This window comes from Schistocerca gregaria, chromosome 6, assembly GCF_023897955.1.
Source record: "Schistocerca gregaria isolate iqSchGreg1 chromosome 6, iqSchGreg1.2, whole genome shotgun sequence".
Taxonomy (NCBI): domain Eukaryota; kingdom Metazoa; phylum Arthropoda; class Insecta; order Orthoptera; family Acrididae; genus Schistocerca; species Schistocerca gregaria.
Window position 1 is genome coordinate 177,354,406 of NC_064925.1, and position 14,402 is coordinate 177,368,807.

Here is a 14,402-nt window from a genome sequence, read left to right on the forward strand (position 1 = left end):
CGTGGCATACGGAGCTCCATCGCAGTCTTTAACACTGGTAGCATGCCGCGACAGTGTGGACGTGAACCGTATGTGCAGTTGACGGACTTTGAGCGAGGGCGTATAGTGGGCATGCGGGAGGCCGGGTGGACGTACCGCCGAATTGCTCAACACGTGGGGCGTGAGGTCTCCACAGTACATCGATGTTGTCGCCAGTGGTCGGCGGAAGGTGCACGTGAGCGTCGACCTGGGACCGGACCGCAGCGACGCACGGATGCACGCCAAGACCGTAGGATCCTACGCAGTGCCGTAGGGGACCGTACCGCCACTTCCCAGCAAATTAGGGACACTGTTGCTCCTGGGGTATCGGCGAGGACCATTGGCAACCGTCTCCATGAAGCTGGGCTACGGTCCCGCACACCGTTAGGCCGTCTTCCGCTCACGCCCCAACATCGCGCAGCCCGCCTCCAGTGGTGTCGCGACAGGCGTGAATGGAGGGACGAATGGAGACGTGTCGTCTTCAGCGATGAGAGTCGCTTCTCCCTTGGTGCCAATGATGGTCGTATGCTTGTTTGGCGCCGTGCAGGTGAGCGCCACAATCAGGACTGCATTCGACCGAGGCACACAGGGCCAACACCCGGCATCATGGTGTGGGGAGCGATCTCCTACACTGGCTGTACACCTCTGGTGATCGTCGAGGGGACACTGAATAGTGCACGATACATCCAAACCGTCATCGAACCCATCGTTCTACCATTCCTAGACCGGCAAGGGAACTTGCTGTTCCAACAGGACAATGCACGTCCGCATGTATCCCGTGCCACCCAACGTGCTCTAGAAGGTGTAAGTCAACTACCCTGGCCATCAAGATCTCCGGATCTGTCCCTCAGTGAGCATGTTTGGGACTGGATGAAGCGTCGTCTCACGCGGTCTGCACGTCCAGCACGAACGCTGGTCCAGCTGAGGCGCCAGGTGGAAATGGCATGGCAAGCCGTTCCACAGGACTACATCCAGCATCTCTACGATCGTCTCCATGGGAGAATAGCAGCCTTCATTGCTGCGAAAGGTGGATATAGACTGTACTAGTGCCGACATTGTGCATGCTCTGTTGCCCGTGTCTATGTGCCTGTGGTTCTGTCAGTGTGATCATGTGATGTATCTGACCCCAGGAATGTGTCAATAAAGTTTCCCCTTCCTGGGACAATGAATTCACGGTGTTCTTATTTCAATTTCCAGGAGTGTACTTAGAGCCATTTGAACCATTTTTGGAATACCCTCGCATTTTAGCTCGTTAGGTATCCTGGCGACGGGTACAGGAATCGCTGGCGTACATAACGTTCACTCTCGATTCCATGATTCAAGTGACGTCCGATATAAGTCTACTCCAGATAACGTGTATGCTACTGAGCAACGACAGCCCATACTGTGAAGATGGCTATAATGGCTGGTCGCAAAGTTCAACACCACATGCTGCCGCTGTCGCACATGAGTGGGCCTGTGGGCCTGGGGGTCGTCCCTATCATCGCGGATCAGGGCAACAGCGATGCTATCTGAACGGCTGGCTAAGATCTGCGAACTCCACGAGTACACGATAACCCTCATCGCTGTTCAACAGATGAAGAAGAACGACGGCGGTGTGAGGAGGGGGAGGGGATGGGGAGGCACAGCCCTCTCGAAATCGATGTGTGTAAGTCCAACACACTCGCCGCCTTCATTCGCTGCCTTGGCATCGCGATATAACCAGCGCTGGAGCCACTGCCGGCGGCAAACCGCCATACCGGCAGCCGCCGAGGAACAGGCATGCTGCTACCTTGGGCGGGCTGGAGGCTGCAGGCTGCTTATGACGCGAATCCTCGACGGACATGGACAGACGATGTCAACAGCGAGTCAAGACTTTGATAGAGACATACGGGAATAAGTAACTAATTCTGAATCTTCTTTCATTGCGCCTTCCAGTGACAACAGGTCACCACCATCTACCGAGAAAAACGGGCAAGTAGAGAACCGGGAGAGTGCCTCCTGTCACAGAATCACCTCTACTTCTGCCCCCCCCCCCCCTAACAGTCGCCCTCTTTCAGGCAGGACGTGAAATGGTTCAAATGGCTCTGAGCGCTATGGGACTTAACATGTGTGGTCATCAGTCCCCTAGAACTTAGAACTACTTAAACCTAACCAACCTAAGGACATCACACACACCCAGGCCCGAGGCAGGATTCTAACCGGCGACCGTAGCGATCGCGCGGTTCCAGACTGTAGCGCCTAGAACCGCTCGGCTACCAGGAGCCGGCAGGCAGGAAGTGATTCAGCGATATCTTGGTGTGTCTTCCATATTGTGACATGGGTTCACACTTAAGCGTTGCCGTGAACGTGAACCAGGATGTATATTTGAGAATTCTCAGTGGCCAAGACCTGCCCTTCCTTCCAGATCTGCGTGATGAGTTTGTTGTGGATACTCCCTTTTTCTGAGATAACGGCTGCGTTCGTAGAGTTGCAAGGATAGGTTCCTCATTTTACGAACACTCACGCACCCAACTGCATTTCGAACATTCCTCTAAATGACCCGACCTTAATCGCATACGAAATGCTTAAGACATTTGAGAACTGTGGGCGAAATGTAGCAATCAGTACAAAGACAGTTTTGTGACTCTACGGGATGTAACTGTCAGTGAATGGCTCCAGGTGAATATGGTACAACTGCGGCTGTTTGTCAACTCGCTTCCTCTACATACTGAGGCCATTATCAAGACTAGGTGGCGTTACATGTTATTAGCGTGAATCCTTCTGGTGTAAGTTGTGACTAGTTTCTGCATTGTGTTTGTTTGCCCCTTTGCAGCAGTCACCTTGCTTCTGTCACGTGTCTGACTTGGTCGGCCAGCTGCAGTTACATTTGGTTTTTCCATATCTTTGCTGATCTTCCAATATTTCTTCTATCTCTTTCGTTCTCATCAAATGGGATACTCATTTTTACCTGTTTTATCAATCTTTTCGTTAATATCAAAGACTTACAATTCCTTACTAATGTCTTTATTCCTTTTATAATCTACCTTTGAGTAATTTCAATCTTATTTTATCTTTCTTTACATTACCCAACATTCACTTCCACAGAGCAACTTTGGTATAGACACAATTCTATAAAATTTAAGTGTATTTTCATATTTTATTTTGGAAAGGTCTTCTAATGGTACCGTTTAGATAACAGAATTTCTTAGTTTTGGCTTCTTCACCTTGGTCTGTTTTTCTTTTTTCAGGCTCCTGACAGGTGTGAAGATGCCCATCAGGAATTCCTCTCCTGTGTCAATATTTTCATCACAGAATAGCAATTGCGACCTGTGGCCTCAATTCAGCACTTATTAGCGGAACTATTCCAATCTCTAACTTCCTCTATAGCTTTTAGCCTCTTCTCCTCTCTCTCGTACCACGTAAGTCATTCCATGATGCTTGAACAGATGCCTAATCATCCTCTCCTTTCTCCTTGTCAGTGCTTACCATATATTCCTTTCCTCATTCCTTACCTTATCAGTCCAACGTTGGTCTGCAGCACCACATCTCAAATGCCCCGATTCTCTTCTTTTTCGATTTTCCCACAATTCATGTTTCACTACCAAACAATACTATGCTCCAATAATACATTCTCAGAAATTTCTTTCTCAAAATAAGGCCTTTGTTTGATACTAGTTGACTTCTCTTGGCCAGGAATGAGTTTTTTGCTACCTAAGTGGCAGAATTCCTTAACTTAATCTCCTTCGTGATCACCAGGTCTGGTGATAAGTTTATTTCTCTTCGCAATTCCGGTACTTCTCATTACTTCCGTTTTTCTTCGGGCACTGATTGTTGTTCCGACTAGTGTCTTAAATTTCAGTCTACTCTCCATCAATACTAAATTGTGACTTTAATCTACATCTGCTTCTGGGTACTTCTTACAGTCTAACATCTCATTTCGGAATCTCCGCCTGACCATATCCACCTGGAATACGCCATATCTCTCGGCCGTTTACAAGTATATCTGCCCCTCTTGTGATTCTTGAACAGAGTATCCGCTATTACTAGCCGAAATTTCTTGCTGAACTCAGACTTTCTCGTCTCGCATTCTTACTACCAAGCCCATATTCTCCATCAATCCTTTCTTTTGCTCCTTCCCCTGCAATCGCATTCCAATGTCCCAAGATTATTACATTTTCATCTTCCGTTAGGTACTGAGTTACCCGTTCAATATCCTTATATACTTCCCCTATCTGTTCACCTTCTGGTTGCGAAGTCGGCATATACAGGGTGAGTCACCTAACGTTACCGCTGGATATATTTCGTAAACCACATCAAATACTGACGAACCGATTCCACAGACCGAACGTGAGGAGAGGGGCTAGTATAATTGCTTAATACAAACCATACAAAAATGCACAGAAGTATGTTTTTTAACACAAACCTACGTTTTTTAAAATGGAACCACGTTAGTTTTGTTAGCACATCTGAACATATACACAAATACGTAATCTGTGCCGTTTGTTGCATTGTAAAATGTTAATTACATCCGGAGATATTGTAACCTAAAGTTGACGCTTGAGTACCATTCCTCCGCTGTTCGATCGTGTGTATCGGAGAGCACTGCAACATACATCGCGTTTCTAGAGAATGATCTGCCAACGTTGCTCGAAAATGTCCCACTGGAAACGCGTCGATGTATGTAGTATAAGCATGATGGTGCACCTACACACTCCGCAATTAACACTAGGCTGACCCTTGACAGGATGTTCGACGGGCGTTTCATAGGACGTGGAGGACGCATAAATTGGCCAGCCCGTTCTCCTGATCTTACACCTCTGGACTTCCTTCTGTGGGGTACGCTAAAGGAGAATGTGTACCGTGATGTGCCTACAACCCCAGAGGATATGAAACAACGTATTGTGGCAGCCTGCGGCGACATTACACCAAATGTACTGCGGCGTGTACGACATTCATTACGCCAGAGATTGCAATTGTGTGCAGCAAATAATGGTCACCACATTGAACATCTATTGGCCTGACATGTCGTGACATACTCTATTCCACTTCGTAATTGAAAACGGAAACCACGAGAAACCACGTGTGTACGTGTACCTCACCCCTCATGGTAATGTACATGTGCGTCATTGAAAAAGACCAATAATGTGGACGTAATGTGCTGTTCCAGTCTCTTCTGTACCTAAGGTCCATCGCCGTTCCCTTTGGATCCCTACGTAATTCGGTGCTCTCCGATACACACGATCGAACAGCGGAGGACTGGTACTCTAGCGTCAACTTTAGGTTACAATATCTCCGGATGTAATTAACATTTTACAATGCAACAAACGGCACTGATTACGTATTTGTTTATATGTTCAGATGTGCTAACAAAACTAACGTGGTTCCATTTTAAAAAAACGTAGGTATGTGTTAAAATACATACTTCCGTGCATTTTTGTATGGTTTGTATTAAACAATTACACTAGCCCCTCTCGTCATGTCCGGGCTGTGGAATAGATTCGTCAGTATTTTATGTGGTTTACAAAATATATCCAGCGGTAACGTTAGGCGACTCGCCCTGTATATACCTGAAATATTCTTCTGTGTGTTGGTTTGCTGTCGATTCTATTGAGAATAGTCCTATCACTGAACTGTTCACAGTAATTCACCCTCTGCCTACTTTCCTGTTCATAATGAATCCTATTCGCATTATACTGTTTTCTTCTGCTGTTCATATTACCTTTGGATCACCTGACCAGAATTACTTATCTTCTTTTCGTTTCACTTCACTGATCCCCACTATGTTTAGAATGAGCCTTTGCATTTCCCTTTTCAGATTCTCTAGCTTCCCTACCACGTTCAAACTGCTGGCATTTCCCACTCTGATTCGTAGAACGTTAACTTTTACTTGGTTATTCAATATTTTTCTTATGGCCGTCTCACCCTGTGGAGCCCCCTCTCGGAGATCCTAAATGGGGATTAATCCGGAATCTTTTGCCAATGGAGAGATCATCATGACGCTTTTTCAGTTACAGGCGGTAGTTTGCAGTGCCTTCCACATCATCATGCCGTTAATCATTGTTGATTCTTCCACTTTTTAGAGGCAGTTCCCTGACGCAGTCGCAAGGGAGTGCCCTGAACCTTTCTCCACTCCTCCGCCCTCTTTGACAAGACCGTTCGCAGATGTAGGGTGACTTCTTATGTCGCAAGTCTTCTGCCACCATTGCTCATGATTTTTATTCAAAATTTAAACAATAGCGAAATTCGAATCCAGGACCCAGGACGTTTTTATCATTACCCAAAGATATTACGCCTAGATTATGGGTGCTCTATATGTGAGAAAATCTACTTGCTCTAAGATCTTATTTTCTGTTAGTATTTTTTCAGCCCTACTGGATTTTTCTTACGGAAATCCATGGATTTGGTTTTTTATAATGATGTTGACAGGTTATACATTGCGAACCAGAACTCCACCGAAAAACTTTGAGAAGTTGTTCGGTGTTACCGTCTCAGTATTTTGGGTATAAGTGACCAGGTGTCTCCAGGAGCTCGCTAGAGAATTATTGCATTTCATTTGGTTTCTTGCTGCAGTTAACTATCTATCGGTGTTGATAACAATTCATAACAGTTCAAACATCGAGGGTATGCTCTGGGTGTCTTGTGTCCATTCGTTCAGGGTACCTGCTGTATAGGTAGATTTACTGTTGACGAGTTGGCCGATATCCGGTTCGTGTATTGGTTCACTGAACATCTGACATACAACCTTTGTCCAGTTCAAAAGGAGACCTTAGCTTTAACGGCGTTGTATGTAATCTCGGAGGTTGAATGTGTTTGCCGAGAGATGGCATGGTGGTATTCCCAGGTGCACAAGCGGATTAACGGCTTCACAACAATTCTCTCACTTCTGGGGAGTTGTTTCCGCAATTTGCTGCATGATGGATATCTCCCGATCAGTACAAAGAGCGCTATCGAAGAGGAACATGCTTCACTGATATATCGCTGAATGAGAGCTGTGACTCGCACTGTGCACAATATTCTGTTGGTATTAGTGGGACGAGCAAATATCAAGGTGATGGAGGCGCACATAGTCACCACCGTTGCCACGATTTCGGCTGTGGAGAAGCTCATATGGACGAATCGTCGGATCACCACTCATGAGATTGCTATTGAACAGTCGATGATGTTTGTGCACAGTGGCACCTTTCAGAGAATCAGAAGACGGCGAGAATGTGGGGTACGTGGAGAAAAGAACGCATTCCGTAGCTCAGACTGTGGCATATGACGAAACGTAGCGTCGCCCCTCTGACCATGCCTCCAAAAGGATGAGCATTCAAAGTCACGCTTAGTTTCTTGTTCGACGAAGAATGACCGTTGCTCAACCACTGACTACCAAGAAACGCAATGGTTAATGCTGAGCAGTATCATAAACGTGGTTGAGTTATCGAGAACAAGCACAGATCTAGCTCTAGAATCAGATAGTGCTTCTCCAGGGCAAGGCTAAGCCAATGTGACCAAGAAGACGTTCGATTTCCTTCAAAAATTTCGATGGGAGGTCCTGGAACATCCTCCTTACAGCCCCGATATCTCCCCATGTGACTCACATATCTGCAGCCTCTTAACACAGTCTCTGAAAATTCAGAGGTTCTTCTGTGAGAAGGGAGCACTGGACACCGTAGAAAACTGGATCCATCAGCAACCCAGAAGTTTCTGCACGGAAGCCGTCCACTCGCTTTTTTCGCACGGAGATCGGTATATCAACGTCAGTGGCAGTTACAATAGTTGTATGTCTGTTACACACGACTTTAATCTCCTTTATATTTGGGCACACCTTGTATTTTAGTAGTTCATAGGTAGCACTGTAGTCCATCTTCATTGTTCGAGGTTAACACTCAACCATCTGCAAATAGCATCATCATTATGTAATCTTATCGGTTAATATCGTATGTTCAGTTCTGTAGTTTCACTTTGTCATATAATGTCTTCAGTGCACGCGGGGGGTCTCAAACCTTTTGGGTCAAAATGGAACAGCCCGTACTGGGTCCACAACCGTTATATGGAAATAGGGAACCAATGATCGGTAATGATTATTTATTGTATTATGGACAAAAACAGCATACAATGCATAGCAACAACGTTGCTCATAGTGATTATTCAAAGTGATGAACGCCAGTCTCAATGCGTGTATTGTAATGGTGCATGAAGTCCTGCCACATTCTCGTAAACATCCCTGCTCTCTGTCGTACACTGGAACCGGAAGCGGGTTATAAAGAGTGGACACTTCTGACCACCCAACAGATATATTGGACTCAACTTAGCTCATAACACTTATGTCATATGACGAATGCATGTATCACACTGGCGAATTAACATGTGCTGTACGCCGGCCTGGCTGGCCGAGCGGTTCTAGGCGCTACAGTCTTCATGAGGCTTCATTCATAAATCACAGTGTGTTCGACAGCTGCTACAGCCATGTCTGGAGTGAGGACAATCCCCACCCCACCTACACTGGTGGCCACAAGTAATGATACCCTGGCAACAGATGGGCGAAAATTGTCCATGATCATCTGATTTCCTGTCTCCTCATTTGACGGTTCTTCATTAACTGGTGTTCATGCAAGATTTTCTGCCACTGTTCTCGAAGGCTGTACCCATTGCTGTTCGCAATAGCATGTGGTTCCAACATGACAGTGCACCAGCCCACTTCAGTGCTAATGTTTGTGAGCACCCGAACAACAGGTAGCCTCTTCATTGGATTGGAAGGGGAGGTCCGGTCCCAGCTCTATCACCAGATCTCACACCTCTGGATGACCACCCTAGCAACAAATGAAGACCCTCTTGCCATACATGCATTAAGACTGGCGGTCGTCACTCTGAACCGTTACTATGAGCTGTGTTGTCGTTATGCAGTCTACACTTTGTATTGCCATAACACAATGAATATGCATTTCCGACTATAGATCGCCTATCTGAATATAATCGGTTGTGGACTCTCTATGAGCAGTTTCAATTTGACCCAAAAGGTTTGATACACTCGTATGTTAAACAGCAGTGGTGAAACGCTTTAGCTTTAAGGAACTGAGGACATTAACTTCGGCCATAATAAAATTAACAGCCGCAGGCATCCTTTTGATGTTATTTTATTATACTGCTACCGGTTTTGGTGACTCAGTAGGCCATCCTTGTGACTGATAGTATGCAGCGCATCGGCAATTCACTTACATAATAAAATGAACAGTTACAGCCGTTGTTATGATTTATTTTCTTATATTGTAACCATTTTAGGTGACTCAATGCACCATCTTCAGGCCTTAATGCCATGAATGTGCAGAGAACGATCTCTCAACAGGAGTCATCCTGAATGAGATTTTCACTCTGCAGCGGAGTGTGCGCTGGTAAGAAACTTCCTGGCAGATTAAAACTGTGTGCCCGACCGAGACTCGAACTCGGGACCTTTGCCTTTCGCGGGCAAGTGCTCTACCAACTGAGCTATCGAAGCACGACTCACGTCCGGTACTCACAGCTTTACTTCTGCCAGTACTTCGTCTCCTACCTTCCAAACTTTACAGAAGCTCTTCTGCGAACCTTGCAGAACTAGCACTCCTGAAAGAAAGGATATTGCGGAGACATGGCTTAGCCACAGCCTGGGGGATGTTTCCAGAATGAGATTTTCACTCTGCAGCGGAGTGTGCGCTGATATGAAACTTCCTGGCAGAAGTAAAGCTGTGAATACCGGACGTGAGTCGTTCTTCGGTAGCTCAGTTGGTAGAGCACTTGCCCGCGAAAGGCAAAGGTCCCGAGTTCGAGTCTCGGTCGGGCACACAGTTTTAATCTGCCAGGAAGTTTCAGGAGTCATCCTAATTGCAAGAAATTTACATCTGGCGGCCGAGCAACTGGCTCGTCACAATAAGCCAGTCACTACTCTTTATGAACTGTGGGATCGTGTTGAAGATGCATGGGCAGCTGTATCTGTACACGCCATCCAAGCTCTGTTTGACTCAATGCCCAGGCGTATTAAGGCCGTTATGACGGCCAGAGGTAGTTGTTCTGCGTACTGATTTCTCAGGATCTATGCACCCAAATTGCGTGAAAATGTAATCACATGTCAGTTCTAGTATAATATATTTATCCATTGAATACCCGTTTATCATCGCCATTTCTTCTTGGTCTAGCAATTTTAATGGACAGTAGTGTAATAAAATAGCATCAAAACGACGGCTACAAGTGTTCATTTTGTTACTTAAGTAAGCGGCCGAGGTCCTACAGACTGTCAATCACGAGGATGGACCTACAAAAAATTAGGAGTTCCACAAGACGTTCGGCTTTCGACAAGGTTGCTTTTCGAAGGTCTCCAAATATACCGCTGTTTTCAGTATCGGTGGCCCCCTTGCGCACCTCGAGGGCGCAGCCACCCCCCAGTTGATTGCGGCTTCGTCCGCCAGGGGCTCTGGCGGCGCTCCGCCAGTATTGACGCGCGCGTGCGCTGTGCGGCTCGCCCCCGCCGCCTCCACCGCCTCCGCCGCCTCGGCCTGAGCCGCCGCCGCCGCCGCCGCCACCGCCGCCTCCGCTGGGCCGCGCGGCCGCCGCCATCGATCTGTGCCGCGAGCGGCCGTCCAGCCGTCCAGCCGGGGTAGCTGCTCGCCGCTCGCCGCTGCCGCCAGCTGCCGGCAGAGGCACGCAGGGAGCCGCGCAGCATGGCCGGCAGCTGCAGCTGCAGCCGCCGACACGGCAGCCTCCGCCTACGCGGCGCCCGCCGCCGCCCCCGCGCGCTGCTGCCGCCCCCGCCGCCTCCGCAGGTAACTAGTCAGCCGCCCCGCGCTGCTGTGCCGCCGCTCGGCTGCGTCGGAGCCCGGCCCTCTTCACTGGTGTCTGCGAGTTCATTCGGCCCTAACCTCTGCCCTCTCTGTGTCGTCCCCTGCACGGTCTGCCCAGCCACATCGGGTCTCACTCGCGCCTCCGCGCAACACACCACCACCACCACCACCATCTGCTGAGCCGCCAGTGTTGTCCCCGAGCCATGTACGTAGCCTACAGTCGCGGGAATCGAACCCGTATTCCCACTGGCGGTACCTGGAACATCTGTGTTATCGACCACGCTGTGGAGTGACCTCTGATCCGCGGGAAAGAGAGTGGTGCCGTTTTTCGCAGCAGTGCTTAGTGATCCAGCAGTGCCTAGGAAACGAGTGGAGCTACAAAGTGTTGCCAGCCGCGCAGCAGCTGCTGAGATGGCAGCCAACTGGGCCCTGCCACGTCGCCTACTCAACTTCCTCAAGCCTTCAGCTGTCGGCGACGACAGCTAGGACCACAGAAACGGTAACATCATCAGCCTGTAGCCTATCACTCCAGGAGGCCTCGATGAACGCCTTCCTACATGTCGTGTTTCCTGCAACTGTTGCATCACTATAGGAGGAAAGCCTTACTCGACTGATTTACCCCCAAAAGCTGAACACGTTTGGAAGGATAGTGTCTTCTACAGTTCTGTTATCAATCTGGCCCATAACTCTTTTCGTATAACACATTAAGCTCCGTTAATCTACTCTACATGGCATTACTGTGCCGGACATCACGTGTATATTGATCTGATATATTTTTATTTTGGTTTAATCTATAATGTGTACGAGAACAGCAGATATTCTGTAGGTCATTTCGATTCATTGGCAACCAAAGACGTTGCCCGTTTTATTTTTTAGCCTGAGGAAATATTTTCGTACGTGCCGTAAATATCGAAACTGTTGCATCACTGTGGAATCGAAGCCATTACCCTGTCTAGAAAACTGACTGTGACAGAAGAATAACACCTACTGCAATTCACTTATCAGTTCCGAGCGAAATTCTTTGCTACAATGCTTCCCATGGAAGAGATAGCTTCCTTGTAACGTTATAGGGGTCGTTTTATGGCACTAAACGTATATTCGTGTCATTTATACAGTGTATTTTTACGTTAGTTTAATCTATAATGTGCACTTAAACAGCACTTCAGGTTTTTCAGACATACTGTAGATCAACTTGGTTCTTGAGGCTGTCAAAAAGTTACGCAGGTTTTCTGCAGGACAGTAAATAAAATACAACTAAGTAATTACAAAAAATGCTAACAACAAGAAATGCGTAGCCAATTGATTGCTGTGATGAATTGTACGTCTAGCTTTAACACTATTATCTGTAATGCATCTCTTATTTTGACTTATTTAACTCAAAAATGGTATCCACATAGATTACTAATACAACATCGTTTCCCCTCCTCATCGCTTTTTTCGTAATTTATGTACGATATAGGTAGAAATACTTGTCGAACATTTGTCTGCTGTCTACTAAAGATTTAAGACTTTACCTTTCAGTTTTAGGTTTTGTGATGACAAGTGCTTTAAATACGGCTCGAATGTCGACATCGAATTACGCTACAGGCCACTCACGTAGCAGAACTACTGTTTTGCTTGCCTATTCGATGGCTTCGCCACCTTACAACCTAACCTAGCCTTCGGGTGCTCTACATAAAAGTTTTCCATCACGACATTGATTTCAGGAGCAGCTACAATCACAATCTATCCTCGAAATGGAATCCGTAATAACAGCAACTATAAATTACCCTGGTTTACGAACAGCTAGTCAGTCTTTATTACAGTATCCATATTACTGAGAGCAACTACGAATAGTACTTTCGGGGTACAACTCTTACATTGCCAGAGTGGCACATCACACGAAGACGTAGCTAAAAAACAGTAACATTTTCATATTATTTTATGAAAAGCTCGACGAAAGTGCTGGAGACATTACGAGATTTTATCGACAGCTTAGAGTTAATCATGAAATTTGACATGTCAGACAGACGTCACTATTTCGTAATTGAAGCAGACTAATTCAAATTCCAGTAATTCCAAGACGTCACAGTTGGCAACACAGGGGTGGTGGCGGTGGTGGTGTGACAAGCTGTTGGCACCGTATGTAACATCTGGTCATCGGAAGAGCATCCATTTTATGACTATAATACTGTGTGAGGGATTCAGTAGTCATAATGGTCTATATTGGCGTATTTAAAGTGTTCATTACTATCTAGCAAATACTCAAAACGAAAGTTAACAGCTATGCAATATATCTGCCTTTCACTTAATTCACGCTGAATGGCTCTGTTTCATTAACTTTCCAAACATTTAGTATTGATGTTCCCTGTAACTTCGCGATCACATGATAGTTTCGAAAATGAGTGTTGTCCGTGTGTGCAGTGACCTAAAATTTGTTCGGCCTGCAGGTCCTGAATCATCCTGAATCGCAGCTACACCAATAGTAGCTTTTGTTTTATTGAACCGTTTTTCACTTTTTAGCACCATGTTTTTTTTTTCTTTTTTAACCCAGTGTCAATTGGTTTATGGGACTGCCGTTGCCCAGTATCCTTACTAGTTAGCATGTTCAACAGTTGGTCGCTAGATGGCAGAGATAGTTTCTTTCATGACCTACCTGAAAAATCTACGTAACATTTGTGACGAGAAACGTCGTTACACATGACAGACGTGTCACCAGTTCAAACTACATACTCCTGATTTGTTTAATTAACACAAGATATACATTAAATAGTACAGTAGGTACTAAGCGGGAAATCTCCATCCTGTACACCTTTTTTTGTCTCTAAACCTATCGGTGACTGGTATGGCATGTTTGGCTCACATAGCACCACTTAATGTACCTCCGCTTTTGATGAAATATGAAGCTTCTTGATCTCTTAACCATTCTTCTGTAATGGCATGTATATTCTTCAGTTACATGATATTTTGATCATGAAACTGTTAATATCAGACCATGAAATGCCAGTAATCAAGAATACAGTAACAGATTATTACTTTATGCCCATTCACTGTTTGTGTTGACTGTACAGATACAGTCTTGAATGTGTGTTATAAAGTCAGTAACATTTCCCCTTTTGGCGCGTCATGTATATGTTGTTTCGTAGATGATACGATTTGGTAAAAGAAATCTGAATTTTTCGTGTATACTTCTTACATGTGCTATGATTGTTTGAGTCAGTTATACAAAACTCTGGTATTGATGATATAAATATTAACACATTGGAAGAACTACCAACATTTTTATTTACTTGTTGACTAGTTTCGGGTTGGGACCCATTTTCAAATCACCCCGATAGTCAAAACGGCTTTCCCCAAAATATAAGTACAATGTCAAGATAAATATATACTTATGACAAAGTGCGAATGTACAGAGCTTACAGATAACACTACAAATGCCCATTTATACTTTGTTATATGTATACTTTTATCTTGACATGATTCTTATATTCTGGGAAATACCATTTTGACTATATGGATGATGTGAAAATAGATCCCGATCTGACACTAGTTATCAAGTAAATAAAAGTGAAATTTGTAATTTTGGCTGTTTTTCCATTGCACTGATTAACACAAGTTCCTGCCCTGTAATTACTTCAGCCTGCTGGATGTTCG

At 45.7% G+C, this 14,402-nt stretch overlaps 1 protein-coding gene and 1 non-coding gene across 8 annotated transcripts in view; one reads left to right on the forward strand and one right to left on the reverse strand.

Annotated features, from left to right (window-relative positions):
* Positions 1-14,402, forward strand: part of LOC126278680 (ankyrin repeat and IBR domain-containing protein 1-like) — a 579,195-nt gene that overhangs the window by 39,749 nt on the left and 525,044 nt on the right. Inside the window, exon 1 of one of the 7 annotated variants that reach the window (XM_049978933.1) lies at positions 10,553-10,751. The exons of 2 other annotated variants lie outside the window; for them this stretch is intronic. The gene's annotated coding sequence lies outside the window, so the exon portion shown is untranslated. Of the gene's footprint in view, positions 1-10,552; positions 10,752-10,857; positions 11,269-14,402 lie in introns of those variants that run through there. 4 more of the 7 variants (XM_049978929.1, XM_049978930.1, XM_049978926.1 and 1 more) reach the window with 4 other exon arrangements.
* Trnas-cga (transfer RNA serine (anticodon CGA)) lies at positions 9,381-9,455 on the reverse strand. The gene has a single exon. It is a non-coding gene; the product is annotated as a tRNA-Ser (tRNA).